This window comes from Equus quagga, chromosome 1 (genome assembly GCF_021613505.1).
Source record: "Equus quagga isolate Etosha38 chromosome 1, UCLA_HA_Equagga_1.0, whole genome shotgun sequence".
Taxonomy (NCBI): Eukaryota; Metazoa; Chordata; class Mammalia; order Perissodactyla; family Equidae; genus Equus; species Equus quagga.
Genome location: NC_060267.1, coordinates 144,438,634 through 144,460,358, shown reverse-complemented (window position 1 = coordinate 144,460,358; position 21,725 = coordinate 144,438,634). Strand labels below are relative to the sequence as shown.

The 21,725-nt window shown below is 45.2% G+C and overlaps 1 protein-coding gene across 5 annotated transcripts in view; it reads left to right on the top strand.

Moving 5' to 3' along the window:
* MYRIP (myosin VIIA and Rab interacting protein) overlaps positions 1-21,725 on the top strand; it is a 338,714-nt gene that overhangs the window by 202,326 nt on the left and 114,663 nt on the right. Inside the window, exon 1 of one of the 5 annotated variants that reach the window (XM_046645571.1) lies at positions 11,694-11,780. The exons of the other annotated variants lie outside the window; for them this stretch is intronic. The gene's annotated coding sequence lies outside the window, so the exon portion shown is untranslated. Of the gene's footprint in view, positions 1-11,693; positions 11,781-21,725 lie in introns of those variants that run through there. 5 annotated transcript variants of the gene reach the window in all.

Sequence of the window (21,725 nt, the reverse complement as noted above, 5' to 3'; positions counted from 1 at the left end):
GGGGGCAGTCAGGGAATTCATAATGTATACAGGCATTACCAGTGAACTCACCCTGGGCCATCGCTACGTGGCTGGAAACAGAACCATGGCAACTAGTGCTGGACGCACAGGGGCATGATGGTCCCCACACAGGGAGGCCCCAGGAGGGAAGCAGGGCAGGTGACCCAGTGTGGTCATGAGGGGGAAGCGATGTGGCCCAGTTGGCTTGGGTTCTAACACCGGCCCCATCTGTCCTTGGGCAAGGCTCCAAAGCCTCACTTTCCTCCTCCATCGGATGAGGGTGCTAACAGTCCCAGCCTCACAGCGCTATGGATGTGAGTCAAAGAGAGGCACCTGCCAGGGCTCAGCCCAGCAGCTAGCTCATAGTAAACACCAATAGCTGTTATTATTACTGTTGTTATTGTGGCTGTCACTGGGGAGTGAGCCAGACAAGTAGATCATAGCACCAAGAGTACAAACTGAAATGTGTGCTTCAAGAAGGGAGTGTGTTATGAGACTCCAGATTTTAGTTCTGTTACAGAGAGCATTTGTCCAGCGTGAATGTGTCAGGTTAAAAAGCTGAAGGGAGAGGGCTGGCCTGGGGTCAGTGGTTTCCTGGTAAATATTTAACAACCAGCTCTCTAAGTATAAAGAAAAGTTTGATTTGAAGCATTTGCCAATTTCCATAGTGTAAGTATTCCCACCATATATGTTTTTAAGCTACCAACATGTCATCGCTGAACACAGTGCTGGGGAGAGATGCTCACAGTCAGCTCTCCTGAGCCAGCACAAGCCTGACCCAGCATACCACTGCCTGAGGTGCAGCAGGGTGTTTCCAAGAACAACAGGAAGAGACTCCTGCTCTCCAGGATCTCAGGTCTAATATGGAAGACAGGAAAGCCCCAACCATAACCTTACATAGTTTGTGTCGGTGCTGGGAGAGCACCCAGAGGCAGTGGAGAGGCCCTGAGGTGTGAGCCAGGAAACCGAAGAGCATCCTGGGGTCGGAGCCTGTTCAGCAACAGATGAGAGAGGCTGGGCTGGGCTGGGAGGGAGTATAGGGCCCTGCCCAACATGGCCTTCTCAGCCCTGTTAAGGAGAATAAAGAACAGCCATCAGGTGCAGAGGTGTGACACACTCAGATTCATGTTTTAGGAGGATGCCTCTCAGTGCTGTGTGTAGAAGGGCTCAACTGGAGGCAGGAAGACAGGACAAGGCTGTTGCAGTCATCTCTGGCAGGGATTGGGACCTGGACTTGGTGGTGGGCATGAGAATGGAAAGACACAGATAGATTTGACAAAGATCTAGGCATGTGGGCAGCAAGGGAGTGGGGAGGAGTCAGGAGTGCTGCTGTGACTTCAGCTTGGCCCCTGGATGGATGCTGGAGTCGTTCCCAAGGAGACAACCCAGGAGGAGCAGTAGCTCACAGGGAGGGTGATGTGTGAGTGTGGACCTCTCATCCCCCCAGCATAGATGCCCAATGGGACTGGGAGAGAGAGCCAGACAGGGAGTGTAGAACAAATGGTAGCCATCAACATCTGAATGCCTAAATCCCAAACTGGACCCCAGGTCATTAAGAAGAATTAGCCATTTCTAATTTCACACTTAAATTTAAGAAGCATTTTTGCTTGGATTATGTAGTTTTAACCTCTCAGGCATCCATAAGGTATGTGGAGCCAATATTTCAATTTTGTAGTTGAAGAAATTGATGCTTGCACAGGTTGTTATAACATCATCCTTTCTCACTGACAGCCCTCAAAAGCCATCTTTGAGCTTAGTAGCTTTCCATGCAAGTTCTTAAGACTCCAAGATGCTCTCCTGGGCATGAGACAGGGATGTATTCACATAGCAGGAAAATTTTGGTCCTAGACACAGTTGGAATATGCCAAAATGCAAGAAGTGATTATTTGACTTTGTGGCTCAAAAAGAATCAATTCAAACAAGACCAAAAACAAACAAACTAAACTAAAAAAGGCCATGAGAATTTACAGAATGTTTTCCAAGTTTCTCGGAAATGTAATCATCATCATAGAGCCTTTGTACATTAGTTCTGAGGGAGATGCCTCTCTTTGTTGGATGTTTCTGGGCTTATTGTATATAATGGCCTTGGCAATGGATTGTTTATGCAGAATTGCATTTGCTTCCCTAAAAGCCACTTTCTATAGATTTGTTTTCTTCTATAAAATTATATACAAGATCTTCAGGCCAAGATATGTGTGGATGTGTGAGAGCCTGTGAATCTATTTCAATGGCACAAGGTCAAGGAAAGTCACTTCCTATACTGCGTGCACCTCTAATAAAATATATATATAAAAGTGCTTCTCTCCATCCTTTTATATTTGACTTTGGAACAATCTCTCTCAAGAGTTTATTAATAAGTACCCAATATGGTGTTACTAGATGCTGAAAAACACTCCATGAATACTTGTTGCATCCACAATTTCACCAAGAAAAAGCAATATATTTAGTTTTATTTCTAGTCAGACTTTTTTCTTGCTTGGTGAGCTTTGAGACCTTGTGCAAAATCCCTGACCTTTCTGGGCCTCCCCTGTGAAGATAACTATGATCAGGGCCCCCTGTGACACATTCCTCAGAGCGCTTGGGGGCTGGCTAGTGAGGAGTTGGAACAATGTTCTGTGCTGAAATTTGCCGATGTTGTGAAGGGTGGTGATTGTGTTCAGACAACACCATACACATGGACTTAGAGGGCAGTGTAACTCCCCAAGATGGTTGAAGAAAAGAGGAAGAGAAGGGGCAGCAGAGCAGTTTGCCTTTGCACGTAGCACGTACTCACCTGGCATGAGGCTAAAATCTGGGGCGAGAGCCCTTTCTCCTTGTTGACCAGCCGAACTTTCTCCTGTCACCATTTCTGCTGAAGGATGGTTTCTAGTCTCCAAGACAGCTGTAAGTGTTCCAGGATAGAGTTTCACTTTTAGGAAAGGAAAACCTAACTCAGCTGACCAACTTTATTCATTTTTAACTCATTGTCTATCAAACTGGCTGGCTTATGCACTTCTTTGCCCAGAGCCATTTCAGAAATGTCTTTCAGGAATAAAAGGCTGTAAGGTGACACCTTATGTGGCTCTTGCATCTGTGCCTTTCTTTCCTAGTGCCCACTTCCTATGTGTATATCTATGGAAGACATACAGTGTTGAGCTGTATTCTAGTGGGGTGGGGCTAGGGAGCATTCAGTAGGTGCCACATAAAAGCTCCGTCCTGAGACACTCAAGTGGAGCAGAGGTGGGTGCTCAGGAAGCAGTGAAGGGGATTCCTCTTCTTTCTTTCAGTCGTGGTTTCTCAGGTGTAGACTTCAGGAAGACCATATTAGTGCTTCCAGGTAAGCTGGTGCACGTGGCGCCTGCCCTGTGGACTGGCGCTCCTCAGCAGGAAGCAGGTCTGTGCCCATCAAGGAGCTGATCCAGACGAAGTTCCCCTCTGTGTTCACCTCTCTCTTGTGGCTCTGGAGCCTCCATCCCAGTCTTGGTTAGGCCCTCTGGCCTGGTGTCCCAGAGATCTCCCCAGCTGGGCCACTGAAGGGGGTCAGCAACTCACGGAGAGACCATTAGGTTGAGACCACAGAGTTTGGGCTTCTTGATCCAGATGCTCCAACCTGGGAAAACCTTTCCTTCCGGGGCCAGCCACTTTTTTTAAATTAAAAAATGTGGTATTTCCCTGCAACAATAGTTTTAATGGCCGTGTGACAAATCAAGGACAACCCAGACCTCCCATGTTTGATTTAAATCACTAGACATACATTTTAGCAGACAATTGCTAAGTATATTCGTAGTGAGCTTAGACTTTGTCTGAGAAAATAGACAAGAATGGTTTCATGAGTATTAGCATCATGGCATGGGGCATCTTACTTGTCACTTCTAATTCTCACATTTTATAACATGCTTGATCTACAAATTGGACTGCAGGATTCTTGTCCGAGCTGCATCAAGGACTGGGGAGAGTAGAGGGAATTTAAACTAGATAAAGGCTCTGTCTTGATGGTTTCCTCCTCTTCCCAGAACCTCCCAGAAGGAACATTTCATGCTAACATTGCCCAGGGAAGCCTTCACTTTCCTCTCTCACCCCCGTAACAGTGCCAAGGATTAAAATTGCATAGAAAGCGATGACATTGCAAAGAGACACACTGGAATCCATTTCAGAAGCTATAAATTGCTCATCTGAGGCTCTGTAAGCCTGGAAATGGACTCTGCTCTCGCCGTGTCTTTTCCGCCGAGTGTGTTTACATTCCTTTCCCCGGACCTGCGAGTCTATGCTCCCTGAGGACAGGGGCCATCGCCACTGTGTGACTGCAAAGGGGATGCTCCTAGAGCTCCAGGTCTCCTTCCCTTGAGGTTTTGAAACCACCACTAACTCTTGACTCAGAGACCCTGCCTGAGGTCTTTGCTGCCTTTTCATGGTCAGCACCCCAAATCCCCCAAAGATATCTTCCCCAGATGCTCTCACCCCTCCTGGGTTCTCTCTCCATTTCCCCTTGATCACAACCAGCTGCCAGGAAAGACTGTGAAAGGTATTCACCCCACACTGTAAGGGATGGGTATGTCTCCCCAAATCCTGATCCCAGGTGAATTTTACTTTCACAGGCAAATCCTTAAGCTAACTAGGTGTATTCTAGAAGATTCGGGACTTTATCCTGGGATGGTTTCAGCAGTGCCTGGGGCTGTCTTGTCACATGTGGCTCAGGTTGGTGACTCAAAGAAAAGAAGAAGAAAACTGAAAGTCATGACACACTTGCTGAGCATAAGGCATGTTGTGTATGTTAACTCACCAAACCCTCAAAAAGCCTGCAAGGTGAGTATTATCCTCATTTTACAGAGTGGGAGACAGGCTCAGAGAGGTTAGTAATCTGCTCAAAGTCACTCAGCTAATAAGGCACTGAGCCTGGGTTTAGAACCCAGTCTATTTGACTCTGAAACTTGCCATCCTTCCATTGTCTCACTCTGCTTACCTGGGGGCGCGAGGCCACCATCACCAGTTTTCAGAGGTGAGTCTATCTCAGATGCTCCCACCCCAGGAAGTTTAGTCTACTAGTGGGCTTCCTGTCCCGGGAGGTCTGGACCCTTTGGTAAATCACAGCCTTGTAGTTAGTGACCGCTGCCTGCCATGGAGCTGAGGCCTAGGCCTGCTACCTCTGGCCCTCTGAGGGGACTGGAAGAAGGTCTGCCATCCCCCGCTAGCAGCTCCTGCCCCAGCACCAGGATAACGGTGTGCCTTTACCTCTGCAGCTCAGCATTGCTCAGACACAGAGGTGAGATGCCCCAAGCTGTCCCAGTTTGCATCTCTCCTAATCTCTGTTCTTAGCCTCGCTGACACAACACCTTTGCGACTGCATGCAAAACCAGCAACAACAATTTGCTTCAAACTCCTAATTACCCAGAGGCAACCCATCCATGTTTTCTTTTGCTCCTAAGATAAGGACAAAACTCCTCAAGGTCCAGCAAAGGCCACAGGGTTGATCCCACCTGCTCTTCCACCTCTCTCTCTGTCTCTCGCTCCCCCCAACCCTGTCCCTCTCTCTGTCTCTCTCTCTGTCTCTCTCTGTCTCTCTCTCTCTTTCTCTCTCTCTCTTTCTCTCTCTCTCTCTCTCTCTCTCCCCAACCCTGTCCCTCTCTCTGTCTCTCTCTCTGTCTCTCTCTGTCTCTCTCTCTCTTTCTCTGTCGTCAGACTCAGAAGGGGGTGTCTCTCTCCGTCCTTCTGACTCCCCCATTTCCAACTCCACAAGTCCTTTTCACCTGGTGTTTCCTCCGTCTGGAATGCTGCCCCCTCCCTCCCTCTTCACATGTTCAGTTCTTATTCTGCTTTCAGACGTCCACTCCATAGCCACAATCCCCTTGTCACAGATTGTCATCAAGCAAGTCTGCATTCATTTGATGTTTACCCCACTGGATTATAAGCTCCCTCCCTGTTTTTGCCCACCATGTTGTCCACAGTTTCTGGCACATAATCAATGCTTAACAAATACATCTTGAGTGGCTGATTACTCATTTCATTCTTAGAACAATCCTAAGAGGTAAGACTGCCCCTTTTGCAGATGAATAAATGGAGACTTAGAGAGATTGCATTGAGATTTAAGGCTCAGTTCTTCTGTCTCTCAAGCTGGTGTTTGTTACCCAATGACAGCTCTATGCCCTGGCTCTTCAGTCCCCCATTGGTGTCCCTATCTTGGCTTCTGGATTAAGGCTGTCCAGCTCCTCCTCTTTGTAGCACATGGATATCTGTTGCTGGCATGTTGGCTGTTCATTCAGGCATCTCCCTCCCTGGTGACTGTAAGTCCCCCAGGGGCAGGAGCCTTGTATTTAGTCACCTCCTCCCCCAGCACATGTCACTATACCTGCCCAGCACATTGTGGGTTCTCAGTAGGAGTTTGGGAATCCCATTCACCTCTGTTTCAGCTAGGCCTCTATGGATCACCAGTGATGGAAAATCCAACCTGACCTGGCTTTAAAAAAAGGGAATGTATTAGCTTGTGTAATTGAAGAAGTTCAAGGGTAGTCTGGCTTCAGGTTCTGCTGGATTCAGAGTTCAAACTGTACCTTCAGGACTCGGTTTCTTCCCTTTCCATTGCTTTCTGCTGATGGGCTGCAGTTTCAAACTTCTCACAATAGCAAGATGACAGCCAAAGCTCCAGCCCCTCCCTTCTCTCAATGACACATCTTTAGAAGCCACTCCACTCCCAGGGCTGCACGAAAGTCCTAGGCATGGCTCACATTGACTTGATTTGGGGTCATCTGTCCCTCCCTGACCTACTCACTGTGGCTGGGAGGAGGGAAAGACACCTGATGAAAGCAAAACCCACTCTTGGAGCTGAGAGTCAGGTCAACTCCACCAAAGAGTGCGAGCGGGGAGTGGGGAGAGGAGGTTTCCCAAACATTGGGGTACTGTTTTACCAGGAAGTGGATTAATGGATGCTAGGCCCTGAAAGCAAGATTTCCACTACAACCTCTTTTTACAGTTTCCCAAACTGACCTCACACCTCCTGCAAACTTGACTAGTCCAGCGCTGTTACTGTCCTTTGCAAGGATAGAGCCTGACTCCCCCTTCCTCACATCCCTTCCGGGAAGACTTCACCAGACTTGGAGCTGTAAACAGATCCTGGCATCCTCCCTCGCTGAGCAGGGAGGGTGAGTCAGCTTCCAGCTGCTGCCTGCATGGCTGTGCTGCTCTGAGAAACCCCAGCTAATGTGAGACCACCGGTCTCCTGAGTGAGGACCACTCCATCCAGCTTAGAGCCAGACGTTCAGATACCCAGAGGCAGAGGCCCTGACTGGAGGGGCAGGACCCTGAGGGCCTCCTGATCCTCTGCCTTCAGACTCGGGGAATCCAGCCTGGCTCTTCAGAGTCAGCCAGAAGGGAGAATTCCCCAAAGCCCCTGACAGTGCTTCTCTGGGGAGCTCAGGGAGCTTTTTGAGAAATGTGTAGGCAGAGGTTGTGTAACAATCCAGCCACTGGGTACAGCTGCCACACACACAGAAGCAACACACACACACTCACAAACACATAGACATGTACTTACACATACACACACACCCCACAAATACTATCTCCCCGCCTCCCGCTCTTCCTTGCTCTCTCTTCCCCCTTTCCTTTTTTACTCTCACATACTCACAATATGCTCTTACGCAATGTTTTTCTTACATGCTCCACAGTCCCTCTTTTCCCTCCTCCCTCTCTCTCCCCATCCTTCTTTCTCTCACACACATATACATGATATGCCTAGTGTTTCTCTGTCTGGTTCTCTCACACATGCACACTCCTCCTTCTCTCTCACACACATAGAAGCTGTACAACATAACACCTCACCCCTCCCTCCCTCTTCCCCACTCCCCCAACATACACCCCCCAAACCCCCCGCCAAACCCTGAGCCCTCAGACCATATCTGTGACCACTGACCCTTCAATGGTTGGCCTCTATGAGTTTTCTCAGGTCATTCCACCTCTGGATACATCCTGAATGGCAGTCAAATCCTAAACTTATGTCCCATCTTCAAAGATTGGACTCACGCTCTCAAGTAGTGCCTCAGATAAGAAAACTATGGTTAGAGAAGGGAAGTGATCTGAGTACACAGCCACTATAGGTGAGAGGTGGGGATGGAACCCAGCTCTTTGGACCCCTGGGCTAGTGTTTTTAATGACTCTCTTCTGATTTAAAGTGCATCTCCATGTCCTGAATCCTCACTGTATGATGGGGGAGACACTGTGAGGATGAAGTCATGTTTAGCATATGACAAAGGTGGCATGATAAACTGATAGGGAGATCTCTGAAAATGGTTTTGAGTCTATCGGTTTAACTCCCATCCAACAAAACCCTCATCTAAGAGACTAAAGAAATAAAAGGTGGTTTTCAATGGGTTTATGTCAGCTTTGGCCACAGGGGTGACCATCCCAGGCCAGAATTTCTGCATGATTTCATGCCAAGGGCTGCAGAGAGGGTGTCTGGACCAGCCTCAGGGGAGCTGCTGTGACAGCAGGGTGGAAAGTGGGGTTCAGTCCAGCAGATTCTCCCAGAGCTCCCCTCTCAGAGCAGTGGAGCTGAGAGCACAGGCAAGGATGAAGCATTGGGCAAAGGCATCAACATCTTTGAAAAGATGAAAACTTTCTTTGCCAGGCAAAATGACAACTGTAAGAAAAATTTGGGCATTTTGAGATGCAGCATCTGTGCTTCTTGGCAAAGCCCCTGGTTTAGTGTTTGGGTGAGGCAGTACACTCCGCCCATCGTCCTAACTCCTTGCTTTCTGCATGAGTGTGCCTTGATATCAGTGGGCCTGCCAACCCCCGGAAAAAAGGCTCATCTGTTGCCATGGAGGCTTTCAACTTTTTCAGAGGCTGGGCCTTGAATCTCTGCCTTTGCAAAGAGATTCCACTACCAGCAACAAAAAAGCTTATGGAAATGGGAAATTAGTTTTCTGTATAAAAACTGACATTATTGAGAGCTTATTCTATACTGAATTACTCTTCTAAACACTCAGTTACCCTCATAACAACTCCCTAAAGGTTTACTGCACCCATTTTACACATGCAGAAACTAAGGAACTTGCCTAGGGTCTCACAGCTTGGAATTGGAGGAGTCAGGATTTGCACCCAGGCAGGCTGGCTCCATGCATGGCACTCTTACCCCATGTATTATCATGCTCTCAAAAAGTGAGAAATCTGCAGACTTTCTAAAGGATGAATTCTGGGGTGCTTAGTTGGATCCTGGTCAGTGGTTTCAATTTTGGTGACAAAAAAAAGTCCCCCTCTAAAAGCAATTTATTCAAGGCTTCTCTTGAGAGATATTTTTGGCTCTATACAGATGGAGTAGATCTTTCTATTCAAAGCCCTTACATCCACCATGGGGGATAATGCTGAAATAAAATACTCTCCCCTCAACCTACACACCAAGATCTTTGGCCAGGCTCCTCTCTGAAGGTGGGGACTGGTAGCAAATGTGCACGATTCCCATCCCTGAAGGAAGTGTCCCACAGCATGGCACCTGGAGCTCACAGCCTCCGGAGTTTTCTTTGTAGGCAGAAACCTGCAGGGGCCTGGGAACGCTGCAGAAGCCGTTTGGAGATCCCGTCTGCTCAAACTTGCATGCTGGAAAGGGGACTCGTGATCCTCTGTTGACAGCATGGACAACAGGGCTGGTGCAGACCTTGCAAAAGACGAGCTCAGTGACTTAAGGAGAACAGAAATGCTGCTAGAGGAATTCAGCCAGGAGATTGTTAGAGAATTCTGCTGTTCCTTTCGAAGCAACCGTGGAAACTCTGATCCGAGTTTATTACTGCACTCCCTTGTAAGTCAGAGTTGGCCAGCACTGTCACCACCAAAATGAAAATTCTTAATAAATTGGCAGGTCAGCTGCCTTGCATTTGGCTCTGTCAGAGACCACTCCATGATTTATACTTATTTTTCTAGTCAAGCCACAGCAACAGCATTTTTTTGAGATTTATATTTGAACAGAAGTACATTAACTTCATGTTTGATTTGCGGAATATAAATTTGTTTTCATTTTTGTAAGAAGTGGCTGTTGATTTCTGCATGAAAATGAGTGGATGATGCATGCGCCTTTTCAAAGTTTGTGTTTATATCCTGCACGTGTGAAGAAAACTTATTTCTAATGCAATACATTCCATAAAAGTGTAAGCAGAGTTTTGCACATATGCATTTGTCTGGAATAAAAGGACCCCTCGGCAGAGGATGCGGTTAATTGGCAGTGGACAAAAAAGAATCCATTTTTCTTCCTTTCCTGCTTAACACCCTCAGTGTATCTGTAGGTCCTTTCCTCAGTAAGTGCTATGTAAACAGTGGTGCGCTGTAAGCAGAGTACGCTGGGTCCTCATAAATATTCTGAATCATGCACACATACTCACACACAGACAGGAGCTAGTGTGATGACTTGCAGAATATTCTATCTACCACTTCACAATAAAGGGGTATGCACACTCTTCACAATCCTGCCCAGATCCTTTAGAGAGAAGCTTCCCCAAGTCTTTCCTGTCAAATGTTCTGCACCCTTCTCTTTGGGTGTGTGTGTGTGCGTGAGAGAGAGAGAGAGAGAGAGCAGGAGTCACGAGTCAAGAACTCACGGTTTCTTCAGTGCCAGAATGCAATCTTATTTGAAAAATCTACTCTGGTTTTGGACAGAGAACAGATTGGCCCAGCTGAGAGCTGACATTTGGAATCGCACCGAGCAGTTAGGCAGCTTTTCTTGTAGAACTTTTTTTTCTGGTGACCGCCCGAATTTGTCGTGCCTGCACAGAAGGGAGGGGCACTCACAGCAGAACAGGAGGGACATGCAGGGGCACATGTCAAGCAAGTGCCCGGGGTTACAAATAAGTGTTCTGTGACAGCTCCTTCATGATTTGTGTGGTCTGAGAAAAACATTATCCGTGCTTATTTTTAAGAGTACTTTACAGATGAGGTGCTGCTAATATTTGAGCACTAAAATATGCAAAAGTGTGGTAATTTGGTGCACTGCGAGCTTGATCTCTTTTGATCTTTTCGACACGGTTGGGCATGGGGATGATGCCCATTGTACAAATGAGGACACTGAGGCTTACAGAAGCAAAATAATTTGCCTTTGGCCACAGCTAGCAGGCAGTCATGTCCACTCCGTCACACTGTAACGGTCTTTACACACACACTGGAGTCAACATGAATTGGGTAAAATATGTGCACACACCCTCGGGCACCACGGGAAAGTGTGCCTGCTTGCACTACCCGAAAAGATGCTCTGAGATTTCTCTTCCCCTCTGTCCAGTCTCCCGCTGCCGTGGGAAGCATGTTTGTGTTGAGAGCATTTAGCAAGGCAAACACATGTGATGGTCTGCCTGATGAGAAAGCACAAGATGAAACCACATCTTCGGTTTTTCCGTATCACAGAATCTTGAATTTGCAAAGCAAGAAAGTAGAAAAATACATGTAAAAATTCACGTGACATTTCCTCCACAAAGTTTTATTAAACTGGGCAGCTTTAAACGAGCTTTGGTCCCTCTGCCTCCCCGTCGCACACGTGTTGATGGGTTTTTCTCAGCTTGGCTGCCTGAGACTTCACAGCTCTCTGTCACCTCCCTTCTGAAGCTGGTAATAGAAACAGATGATGGCACTGTGCTGTTCCTTCACTCCAAGATTGCTCTCCGCCCGGAGCCCCGTGTCTTCCTAGGAAGGATTCCTGGGCTTTTCTGGCCATGAAGACAAAGAGTGAAGATTTGGGGGCTCCATTGCCTGTGTCCTGGCATTCAGTTCTCTCTTGAGACACTTGAACTAGATCTGGGTAGAAGAACTTGGCAGAAAGAAAACCACTGCTTCCGGTAATTTTCATAATTAAACAATGTTGACTTGTCCTTTATTTCACAGTTTACTACTATTGATTATTTACTATAATCTTTATTATAGGCTGCCTGGTTGTTGTCACTGATGTTTTCCAACAGAACTGGCTCATTTGTTTTCTATTTGGTGCATAAATTTTCAGCATTTTGCGTATGAATATCTGTGCAAATGTTAAGAAATGGATTTTAAAGGACATTTTGTACTATTGGTTACATTTCAAAAATATGGGGGAAAAAAGTACTTCTTCTCTCTTTGTTGATTGTTTTACAAAAACAGGTAGAATTTTATTCTGCTGCTGATAAAACAGAGAGCTGATGTGGTGAGAGTGTTGTCATTGGAGCTGCCTTCTCTGCAGATGTGCCATCTCTGAGTCTGTGGCTGGACTCCTTAGTTTATGCCTGTGGGAAAGGGAAAGAGCATCTGAATTTAAGGACATTGACTTATTCCAAGCTAACCCTACACACTGGTTTTTGGGGCAGCAAATGATGAAACATGTATGCTCTTGGGGATTTCCTTAGTTAGGCTTGGATTTTCACAGAGCAGCCACAACATGATAACTGTCCATCACCCAGAAGGGACATTGAGAGATTTCTCAGGGCCCCAAAGCTAAGAACTAAATCCTCAGATTTTTTATTTATTTTATTTTATTTTAATCAAAGTCATAAATGTACATACTTTAAAAAGTCACCCAGTTCTCTTGATTTATTATAAAAAGCAATAGACCCTTGCCCCACCCCCAACCCGTTCCTGCTTGCTAAGTACAACCATTTTCAACTTTTAGCTTTCTTTTGGTATTTATCTCCAAATTTCTAAATAGCTTGCTTACATTGCTTTTTTCTTTAGATATCTCATTTCCTACTGTGAAAAGGCTTTATTCCCTTATACCTCCAGCCTCCCAACACATACGCATCCCCCTTCCCTCCATTCTCCCAGTATATTAATAACATAGTCTTTGTTAGATCAGTTTTCAGTGTTTTATTATTGTGACTATAAAAAACAGCTTTCTGGTATTGCTATTGAGTGGTCCAAAGTCATTCTGATATTTGATCCTTTGCACGTGGCTTTTTCCCCCGTCTCCGAAAGTTTGTAGGATCTTCTCTTTGGTCTCAGTGTTATAAAATTTCACAACAATGTACTTTCATTTGGGTCTTTTTCCTCCATTGTACTGGGCCTTAGAGAGCTATTCTACTTTGAAAACACAGCTCTTTCAGGCTTGGGAAATTTTCTTCAATTATTTCTTTCATTATTTTATTTCTTCCATTTTTTTTTGGTTTCTTCTGGAACATAGCTTTTGAACCTCACAGATTAATTCTCTAGTTTTCTTTTTCTCCTGAATTCTCCCTTTGTCCTTTTGTTCTATTTTTGGAAGGTATCCTCGACTTTATGTTCCATCTTATCTACTAACTTTTAATTTCCACAATAACTTTTTTTTTAAATTTCTAAGCATTATTTTTGTTAGACTTCCTTTCAGAATGTAATGTTGATGCTTCAAAAGTTCAATATATTCCCTTATTAATATTTTTGGAATTTTCTCCTTTGAGTTTCTTTTTTCTGCTTGTTTTTGTATTTATCTTTAATGATAGACACTTTGCTCAAGTATCCAGTGTTCTAGGACTGTCAGTTCATCTTTAACAGTGAAGCACTGAAAGCTGATTTGAAGACCATTGGGCCTGAGTAGGGCTTGTTGGCTGGTGGGCTTCGGCCTAAGATGATCTGGCTAGGTGGTTTTATTGGGGGAACAGTTAGTAGGTTTTTTTTTTGTTTTTTTTTTTTTAAGATTTTATTTTTTTCCTTTTTCTCCCCAAAGCCCCCCGGTACATAGTTGTATATTCTTCGTTGTGGGTCCTTCTAGTTGTGGCATGTGGGACGCTGCCTCAGCGTGGTTTGATGAGCAGTGCCATGTCCACGCCCAGGATTCGAACCAACGAAACACTGGGCCGCCTGCAGCGGAGCGCGCGAACTTAACCACTTGGCCACGGGGCCAGCCCCAGTAGGTCTTTTTTTTTTTGAGTTGGTTAGTTTCCCCAGAGAGGAATGTTCCAGTCTCCTGCTAGGGATGTAAGTCTGACTGTCAGTTTAGAGGAGCCCAGTGACAGAGGAGGGCCAAGGCCAGACCCAGGATTCAGCATGGGAGCTTTTGCTCAACCCATCTGTTTTCTGTGGGTGCCACTGCCCTTGATATGCCTGGAGCCTGGTCCAGTTGTCTGTATCAGCCTTTCTAGAAGTAAACATTTCTAGAAGACTAAGCAGAATCTGCTGAGATGGAGGAAGGCAGTTGCCTGGTTGAACAGGGTGTAAAAGGGAACCTGGGGGTCCAACTACTTCAACCACTTGCATGCCCACTTCTAAAGGTAACTGATGCTTGGAATTCCTGAGCCTTGATGGGGTTCTGATGTGAGAATTGGGCTTCCCCCACTGCGGCATCAGGATTCAGCTTCTCCTGGGTACTGACTCATGTTCTTATGCCTCTTCTGCTTTCCGGCTTCCCAGATGTAATTCCTGTAGCCTCTGTAGGAGTTTTGGCTTTTGTACCTTATTTGTATTTTAATAGGATTTAGGAGAGAGCAGAAGTAAATGCATGGGTTTAATTTACCTTGTTCACCTGGAAGCCAGATCCCTGACTCCTGCTCCCAGGGGTGGTATTTGGGCCACATGAGGGCGTCCCTGGGAAACTTCAACACCAGTCTCAGATCGTGGAAGTAGCACAAGGTGTCATTTCTCTATGGCAGCCAGAGGGTCGCCCCTGACATCTGAGTTGAGTGTGTTTACCCTAGAGGAGTGCAGGGTGGGGGAGGTCTGATAGGGGCTTCAGCAATGGTTTACAAACTCATTTTGACCCACATTAACAAGTTTGGTTTAATCTCATTTGAAATTAAATGAGTTTGAAAGGCACCTGAGGTCACACCTGCAGCACCATCACCACAATCATCATCTTCCTCCTTTAGAACTTTCTAGAGTTCTCCATCAGTCCCTGAACGTCACACTCAAGGCCCTAAGCACCTGGCTTCAACCTCTCCATCAGACCTTAGGCGCATGCTCACAGTGTATGTGCTTCTCACAGCGGAGATTCCAGCATGCTTTCTACCCCCATCCTTCATCTACTTCTACCCTTTTCTGACAATGTTTTCTCTGCCTGAGCACCCTCACCCCACTGCCTGCACCTCAGAGAGTTCTACACACCCTATAACACCCAAGGGACACAGTAGAGTGTCTGTGAAGTTTCCCCTAATGATCACACTCGGAATCCAGGAATCGGGCTCAGAAAGGACATGCATGTTTTTCATTTGTATTACAAAGCTAAACTATGAAGACCAGTTAGAAAATGAGGAAAAGTACCAAGGAGAAAATAGGATGTCAAATGTATTTCATCACCTGGAGATAATCACTGTGGACATTCTGGTGTTTGTCCTTCCCATTTTTCCTCAATGCATGCATTGCTCTGGGTTTTCCTGGCTTTGCTTTGCTTTGCTTTTGATATAAAATTGGATTATTAATGTCAGAATTATTTAGTAACCTTTTCTGCCTAGCAATAAATGTCAGAAATATTTTTATGTGAAAAATATTCATCTAGAACGTAGTGCTATAGTGTATCATTATAGTATGTTATGATAAACTATAACTCATTAAGCAATATCCTAGTGTTAGATATTTAATCACTACCTTTTTGACTAACTGTGAAGAACTGCCTATTGCTCATCTTTGCAAATAAGGCTCAATACCTGTAGGCACTTTGACCGGATTCTACATACATACTGCCAAGCCCCTCTCCAGAAAGAACAAACCAGTTCAAATTCCCATGCACACTGGGAATGCCCATTGAGCTACATGCTGGCCACTTCCAGATATTATCATTTTTTATTGCCCTAGAAATTTTAAATTTTAGTAAGATAACGTGTATCAATCATTTGCTTTATAGTTCCTACCTTTAGTGTCTTAGGAAGGATTTCCAGAAACCCAACATTTAGACTACTTTTGCTTGAAAATAAAGTCACCCCAAATATGATGCTATGCCTCATTTTCCCAATGAGAAGATGAACAAAAGTGGAATTCTTCTGTCCATCTTTGATACATAAGCTTTGAGAGGTATAGATAAAGTAAGCAAATGTCTACTTACATAATAAATTTATTAATACAGCAAGATGTACACCTTTAAAATCCCTCTTTAAGTATAATCACATATTATTTGAGAACTGTTGCCTTTTTTCTCTCTCATATCATGAGCCATTTTTCCAGAAGCCCTTTGCATCTTTGGCATCAGCATTCTCGTCATCATCAGAACCACTCACGGTTGTGGACTGTGGTTTCCCCTACACAGCAGCGGCACTTCTGGCTGAGTTACTTTGAATCTATGCGTAGTTCTGCCCCTGAAATTTTTAACGCAAGCCACAGAGAGACAGTCTTATAATATTAGCTTTTAAATCTATCCTGAAGGTGTATATTGTTCTCCACAATGAAACAACTTACTCTATGCTTTATTTTAAGGTTTTTACTTTTACTAAAGATGTACGTGCACAGAGTTTAAAGAGTCAAGACTTGTTATGAAAAACAGTCTTTCAACATTTCTTCATCACCTCCCTCTCCCCCCGCCCCTAGGGCAACCACTTTTAACTCTTTCACTTATTTTCATGATAAAATTGTCCTCCATGTCTCTGTATAGAATGCCTGTATTGTCGCTTGTCAATTGTTTAGTTTTAGGCATTATCTGTTACTTCCCGCCAGGGAACAAGAGGATTCAGCCTCTTCTAGCCCACACCCCCGCCCTTCCCATCCCCTCACCTATCCATAATGAATAAATTCAGTGCTTCGTTATTATGTCTGCATCAATGCTATGCCCAGCTGAACCATGTACTAAACTGTGGTTAGTGTTTTTCTGGTCTTTTCATGAATTTTTTAAAAATTGTGAAATGTGTCACAGATACCAAAGAGTATATAATCTGCATTTGTACAGTTTAAAGAAGAAGCATAAAGTGAAGATTCAGGTTAAGGAAAACAACCTTTCCGCAGTCACATCCCCTCCGCTCCCCAGAGGCATCACTCCTTAGAGTCTGTGTTAATGATCCTTTTCTTTATGGTTTTCTCACTTCCATAGATATCCCTGAACAGTACTAACTGAAAAGGGTCAGGGTTAGAAAACCTACAGTGTAAAAGCTATGTACTCAGGGGCCAAGGAGCATGTGGACGTTTCAGGTGGCTGCACTGGATGTGGGACCGTCTGACTGTCTGCATCATAAGTCATGCTGACCAGAAGGTTCCCTAAGCCGGACTCACCTACGTGTGAAAAGAATACAAAACAGCGGGAAACTACACAACACAATAGATGTTTTATTTACTTTTGGACAAAAGAGTTATTTAAGAGGAATTTTTGGTAGAATTTGGGGGTGTGTAGAGACCTAATATGCAAGTATTTTGAATTTTCATGTTTATATGTTTGTTATCAATGCCTGCCTTTTTAAAGTCAGAATTTTGTCTGAACAGTATCTTCTTATGGGGTAGTCTATTGAACTTTTCTTTATGTCTGGGATGTGATTCACTTTTATGAATCCTCCTGGCACATTTGGGGAAAAACATGCCCTTTCTATTTCAAAGATATTGTATTTTATACATACTGTTATTTGTGTACATATTTCTGAACAAGCGGATATCATTCACTGTCTCTCTGTTCTTATTTACATTTGTCTGTTTGGTCTGTCAAAGTGTGAGAGAGCTTTTTAAATCCCCCACTGTGATTTTTTTTTAAATTTCTCTTTGTTTTTCTAACAGATTTTGTTTTATATATGTCAATGTTATTATTCAGCCTATTGTAGCTTCATTATGAGTTATTCCCTTTATCAGTGGAAAAATAACCATCTATCCTGTTTAATGGATTTTTGTTGAATTTTGTTTTATCTGGTTTGCTCTCGGTTGTTTGGGTTCACCTGGTACTCTCTGGCCTTTTCCTTCATTTTTAATCTTCTCTATGATTTTTTTGACATGTCTTTTGTCAACAGCATATAATTGTGTTTTGATTATTTTGTGTTTTCAAGCACTTGTCTGTTAAATATGGGCTAACCCTACTGACCTGTATTATGATAACTGATATGTCTATCACCTTGATATGCTTTATCAACATATTATATTGCTATTACAGCCTAAGATCTCAATACTTTTTTAATTTGATGGTGGGGGTAGAGGGAGCAACTAGTTCTGATACTCACATATTTCCCCATTCATAAATTCTCCAATTAGTTACTGAATACCTGCTGGGTACCAGGTACCAGGCCAAGTTATTCTACCTAGAGATACAACAGAGAATATGACCCAGTTCCTGCCCCATATCACGACCACCTTCGTAGGCGTACAGTCATTCCATGGCCCCAAGCTTGGTTTAATGCTCTGCTGCTGTTGTCTTGAAATTCTTAATAATTTTTTAACAAAAGAGTCTATATTTTCCTTCTCCACTGAGCCCACAGATTATGTGCCTGGTCCTGTGTATAAGAACATAAAGTTGTGTGAGAGACAGAAAGCAGGAAGTTTCAATGTGCTGTAATAAATACCTTAATAGGAGTCAGCACAGGGGGCTGTGAAAGCACCGAGGGGCTTCTCACCTGTCTGTGAGGTCTTCTGGACACAGCTGATCACCACGCTGAGTGAGATGAGGGGTAGGAGTCGGCCTGGAGGAGGAGGCAGAGGAAACAGCCGGGGCAAGGCCAGGGTCTTCAGACAGCATGATGTGTGTGGCCAGAGCAAGAATTAGAGGTATCTCTGAACAACGCTAACTGCAAGCATCAAGGTCAGAAGAATTGTCATCTAGAATAGGGGCAAGGGTCGAAACACATTCCAGATATCTGGACCAAATGCTAAATCAAATGACTGTCTGCATTTGAAGTCTTGCTGACAAGCCCCTTCTAGAACTGACTGTCATTTTATACCTGGTCTTATGCCAGGGTAATGGGAGGTGAGTCTGAGGGAGAGAAATTCATGAAGATTCCTAAGAGTCTGGAAGGCTGTCATAGAAATTTTTGCTTTTATCCTGAGTTGATGGGGAGCCATCTTTCTAACATGCAAAACTGACCACATCAGTGTCCCACGTTTGAGAATGGTCATCTGGCTTCAGCATGTTGCTTACCTTGAAGGAGTGAGGGGAGAATCTGGGCTGAGCAGTCTAGTTGCAAGGCTTTGCGTAGCCATCCATGTGGGAGACGATGGCAGCTGGAAAGAAGGTGTTAGCAGAGGAGGTGAAGTAATAATCTGGTGTCAGTCAACATGCAGGAGGGAAACACTGCACACTTACTTATTACTGAGCTGTGGTTGTAAGAGAATGGGGTTAGTCAAAGATGACATGGTGCTGTGAAGTCACTGAGACAGGGATGTAGGACCACAACCTGGTTTGTGTGAAAACAGACAGTGTGTTGAATCTGAGGCATGCAGCATTTGAGATGGGAGACATAAGTGGAGATATCCAATGAGCAGAAGGTTCTGGAATTTAGCAGATAGACATAGAAGAGAGGCCAGCTGAAGCCACTGAGGCATCCCTGGGTTCACTCTACTCCTCATATTGGGAGAGTTCAGAGATGGGGGTCTGAGAGTGCTCACATTCAATGGACGGGCAGAGGAGGAGGCTTTAGAAAGGGCTGAGATTGAGAGGGAAGAGTCAGAGATAAAGGGAAACTGGCACTTTGGAAGTCAGAGTAGTATGGAAGCCAAAGGAAGAAAAGCATTTCAGAAACAGTGAAGAAGTCAAACACATACACTATGGGCTGAAACAGCACATGAGCCGAGGCCAGCGAAGTGGCCCTTTGACTTAGGGAGCTTTGGAGCCTGGCGGAGAGCAGTTTCGGTGGAATGGACCCTGGATTGCTCGCAGAGGGAGTAGGAGGTGAGGAGGTTAAAACTGATTGGACGCCCTAGCCTCCTGGTTACTAAGGAGACATGTCTAATAACTCTATTTCCTAGTTTCTCCATCTTATGCTTTGACCTCTGGGGCTTTGCTGACCCTGAAGAGACTACTAATTCCTAAAGAAGTAAGCAATTCACCTATGAGTACTCCTTTCAAATGCAACCCAGCCAATCCAGAGCCCACATCCACACCCCACCACCTCCTCTGTCAGGCTCTCACACTAAAGCCCTTGTCACTCCAGAGCCAGGTGCCAGACAACGAGGGACAGCCCCCATACCCAGAGCCCTCTGAAATCATTCAAACCAGCCAATCCTTAACTTCCTTTACCATTCCTTCCAGTGGAAACCATAATAAAGGCTCTCATCCATGCTTTCCTTTACTCCCTCTTCCTCCTGACCCACCCTGGTGCTTCCTCCTGTGGCCGTGCCTCCTTCTCTCAGGAACTATCAATCTTTTGATAACAAAACTATCTTTTTAATATCAATTGTCTCCTGATCTGTTGGCCCCACCATCCCTGAATAATAAAACCCACATTTTAAAACAAGAGGAAGATGTTACTGAGAGAGGATTTGGGCTTTTTGTGTGTTTTTAACAGATGAGAGAGGCTGAGTGTAGTTTGATGCTGAGATGGCAAGGTCAAAAATGTAGGAGAGAAGGGAGAGGAATTTGGGAAAGGCCTGAAGAGATAAGAGCAGACAGAATCCAGAGTCATCACCTCTCAGGGAGAGGGCAGGCCCAGCCTGGTGAAGATCGCTGTCAGGAGGAACGTGCTCACAAACATGCAGAGGAGGTCCCTACTTCAAAATGAACCCTGTGTCTTTCTTCCTGGTGTTGCTGCTAAACTGGATCATCCCCCGCCTCCCTCCTCCATATTCTCATAATCTCCTCTGAACCAGCCCATAGTGACCACTCCAGCCCCACACTCCTCTAGGACTTGGCCTAAGCCATGCATCTGACACCAATCAATCTTACTGTGGGTTGTCTTTATGGCTGATGAATTTATCCTGTCCGCTCTGCTACAGGGAGACAGGGCTTCTGTCTTAGTTATCTTGTGTCCCCAATGCCCAGCATCTATTGGATTCTAGATGAACACGTGTTGAAAGTGGTGATAGTGGCAGTCTGATACTGTGAACATTATAGAGCACCCACTGTATCAAGTGTTTCGAAGGATAGAGTTGAATAGACAGTCCCTGCTTAGGAAGCTCCCACTGGAGGAGAGGACAGATGAAGGTAGGGATACAGGGCAGCTATGTAAGTGTGATCAGGGGACTGCCTGATGCCCACCATGGGCAGGAGAATACAGCCATTGCTAGAGCCTGTAACCTCATTCCTTACCCACTTCTGCCCACCAGAGCCTGGGCCTTTTGGGATACGGTCCTGCTAGGCTCGAGGGGAATAGAGCCTTAGGCAGTAATCGAGGGGGAGGCCAGAAGCCAAGGCTAAAAGAAGTAGCCTCAGAGGACCAGCCATGTGAACAAGGGACATCAAGAGTAAAAATAATAACATTGGTTCCTGATCCCAGCGATGCTCAAGATGCTTGAGGTTGGAGAGACACCGAGTGACTCTGTTTAACCTGCTCAGCCACAGCTGAGGTCAGAACCCCCATGCACCTCAGGGGTGCCAAGATCCCTTCCACAACACTTAGGACTTCCCCTGACCCCCAGAGTTCCGGAGACCCAGATGCTCTGCATCCTGCTGCCCCTCTGAGCAGCTCCTCTTCTCACAAACCCATACACACATGTCCAAGGCCCAGATGTGCGGGGCCCAGCTTCCTTCATCACTGCACAGCCTCACTGCAGAAATTGGGCATCTGCCCTGCTCCCTCCCTTATCTCCCTTTTCTAGTCCCAGCTTCCATTCCCTCCATAATATTCCCAAATAACCACAGACATCTTCATGGTACTCTGCAGTTCATAAAGCTCTGCATGCATGCGTGCGTGTGTGTGTGTGTATGTGTGTACTCATATATTTTCTAGTGCAAACAGATCAATTGGAATCTTAATTTCCAGACAGACTTTTCTAATGCTTCCAAAAGGAGAAAATCCATAGTG